Here is a 3,690-nt window from a genome sequence, read left to right as displayed (position 1 = left end):
AATCAAATTCTGTGATACTAAAGGCATTTTGTAATATCTGAGGGGCATTTTGGAAACCAACATGCACATTATTTCTGTTGTATACATAAATACAAATCAGAATTAAAGATACAAAAGTGTTAGTAACTTTTTCTGTGTGATGGTATTTGTTATGGCTTGTGTCTAGGTGTCCCCCCAAAGCCTCTTGCAGTCTTGGGGTGGCTTCTGGAGTTTGTGATCAATTTTTGTGGGTATGGATGCTGCACCTGCCTTGGGCAGGTAATTTGCATTTCAGTGTAAGGAAGGAACAGAAGTTAGCTGCCTGAGCTGCTGCTACCCCTCCCTTTGCTCTTGCTCTTTGCCACCACGTGAAAGGTTGCTTTCTGCCATGTGCTGCTCTGCCTTGGACCCAGCTGAATATGAACTGAAACCTCCAGTAACTGTGAGCTAAATAAATCTTTCCTTCCCCAATTTGAGTGTCGGGTATTTGTCCCCGCAATGAGAGAAGAGTAGCTAAGTCAGAATTATTGATTCCTTTTCTCTTCCTAGTTTTTTGTTTGTTTGCTTTGATGATTCATAATAAATGTACTGTACTTTTGTAAGGAGAGTCCATTCAGTATTAAATTTGAAATCAAACACTCAAAAAGAAAAACAAAACACAACCCTACTATACAGCTGTTATAACCAAAACAGCATTTCCTAGCATAAAAACACCCAGACCAACAGAATAGCATAGAAAACCCAGAAACTAATCTATATTTCTACAATCCACTGATTTTTTTGTGTGAAAAATGCAGAGTGCATAATCAAAAAAAGACAATCTCTTCAACAAATGGTGCAGAGAAAGTTGGATAAATGCATGCAAAAGATCAATAATAATACATTACATGTTGTTGCCTTTAAAGTAGTTGCTCAGGTTACAAGAGATGGGTATAAAAATTTCTCCAATTGATATTAGCTCAAACCTTCCTTCTTAATGAACCAAGAGACACTAATAGTACAACTGATTTGCATCTTTTCCCTTTTCCCTATTCTCCTTTCCCCTTTCACCCACCCTAGTCCCTTTTCTTTTTGAATAATTTCTTCCCATTTCACAATAACTGTTGTACATTTTAGACCTTCTTTACTGTTTCAGTTTCTCACACTGGGAAGAAAATATGATGTTTACACATGTCAGTCTGATTTATTTCAATTCTGAATATTTCATTCCTTTTTTTATATCCTCTCCCATCTCCCCTCCCATCTTATGGTTCCCCTTTCATATATGTGTGAAATAAGTAAGGTTCATATTTCTTGTATGGAGTTGGTCCATGTACATGGCCCATCCCATTCCTGTCAAACCCTCCTTCTCCCCCTCCCCCTTCTTTCTCCATCTCTTGATCATCTTCCTCTTTGAGAAAGAGCTAGCTCCCTATTTTCTATTATCTATCATAAAATTTGGTCTTTATTTTTACTCTTCATTCTTCTAATAAGAAAAACCATGTGATATTAAACCTTGCTTGTCTGATTTATTTCACATAACGTTATGATCTCAAGCACACCCATTTTCCTACAAATAACTCAAGTTTATCTTTCTTTATGGCAAAGTAATACTCTATTGTGTGTATATATCATATTTTATTTATCTACTCAAGACATGAGTGTACAAAGTGAGTTTTTACATATGACCACAAAAGCATAGGCAATAGAAATAAAATAGAAAAATGTAATTATATCAAATTAAGGTTCTTCTGCACAGGAAGGGAAATAATCAATAGAGTTCATTGACAATCTACAAAATGAGAGAAAATATTTCCAAACTATTCATCCAATAAGAGATAAATATCTATAAATAACAACAACAATAAAAGAATATGAAATTAGCAGAATATTTAATATACTTTTCAAAAGAAGATATACAAACAGCCCAGTATATGAAAGTGTTTCATCTCAATAATCATCAAGGAAATTTATAATTTTTCTTTTTATTCTTTTATATTTTAGGGAAGGGCCTACAGGGTGTTCAGGGACTCACTACTAGATCAGACTCCTAGTGATCCACCTGTTTACAGCCTCCCAAGAGCTGGGATTACAGGTGCCCACCACCACGCCCAGTCTCAATTGCCATCTCAGCGCACCGTGGCGTGGGGGTTGGCATGGCAGGCCTGGGGATCATCAAGGAAATTTAAATCAAAACCACAATGAGATGTCAAGTCAACCAGGTTAGAATGGTTAATAAAAGTCAAGGAATAATAAATGATGAAGATGTAGAGAAAAGGGAACTCTTCTGTACTATTGATGAGAACATACACTACAATAGCCATTATGGAGATTCCTCAAAAAACTGAAAATAGAAATATCTTATATTCTAGCAATTGCATTCCCGGTGCCACTACTGGCAAAAGAGATAAAATTATTGTTCCAAAAAATACTTGCACCCCATGTCTATTGTAGCATTATTTCCAATAGACAACATATGGAATCAACCTAGATGCCCACAGCAGATGAATGAAGAACATGTAGTGTAATATTACACACTGCTGTATTTTTCAGCCATAAAAAAGAATGAAGTTCTGCCATTTATAGCAACATGGATGGTCATAAACTTAAGTGAAATAAGCTGGACACAGAAAGGCAAATGAGAAAGGTTCCCATTCATTTATGGATATGAAAAATTCAACTTGCAGAACAGAATAAAACAGTGGTTACTGGTGTCTGGGGAAGGCCAGTGAGAGGGGATTAAAAAAAATGAGAGGGGCTGAGGAGATGGCTCAGTGAAATAAGGGCTTGCCTGGCAAGCACAAGGTCCTGAGTTCAATCCCTGGTACCACCAAAAAACAAACAAAAAATAACTGAAAAAAAAATAAGATGATCCAAAACAGAAGAAATTAGTTCTGGTTTTTCATAACACAGTAGGGTAACTGTTGATTAAAACAGCCTATGATATATTTCAAAGTGACTATAGGAGTATGACATTCTCAATGCATAAAAAATAGCTGAAGAGGGTTGAGGAGGTAGCTCAGCAGCTTAAGTACCTGCCTGGCAAGCACAAGGTCCTGAGTTCAATCCCTGGTACAAGAAAAAAAAAAGAAAGAAAGAAAGGCAGAAGAGATGCCAATTTGGCTACTATTATACAAATGTATCAAAATACTATAATGTACCTCATAAATTTTGAATCTCAATGCAAAAATAAATAAAAATTAAATGAAACTATCAACTTGTCTTCCAAAGCAGCTGGACCATCTGCATTCCTACCCACAATGAATGAGCGCTCCTGCCGCTCTCTCCTATCTAGCATCAGCTACTGTCAGTGTTGCCATCCTAATAGGTGTGTACCTCATTGCATTCATGTGAAGTGCTAGCATGGTGTATTTTCTTCATCCACTTGCTTTTAATCTACATGTGCCTTTACATTTATGGTGGTTTCCTGTTGACAACATATAGTTCAGTCTCTTTTTAATTCATTTTTGCTATCTCTGGCTCCTAAGTGGCACATTTAGGTAGTTGATATTCAAGTGATTATTGTTATTGTAGAATTGCAATCTATTGTATTTGTTACTGTTTTCTATTTGTTGCTCTTGCTCTTGGTCCTTATTTCTGTTATTCACCCTTTTCATGCCTTGTGTTGTTTTAAGCATTTCATATGATTCTACTTTATCTTCCTTCCGAGCTTACTGGTTACAGAGATGCTTCTAAGAGGGAGCATCCACAGACCCATCAAAGTGGGACAGA

This window comes from Octodon degus, unplaced genomic scaffold (genome assembly GCF_000260255.1).
Source record: "Octodon degus isolate 3935 unplaced genomic scaffold, OctDeg1.0 scaffold00090, whole genome shotgun sequence".
Taxonomy (NCBI): Eukaryota; Metazoa; Chordata; class Mammalia; order Rodentia; family Octodontidae; genus Octodon; species Octodon degus.
Note: the sequence above shows the minus strand (reverse complement) of the source record.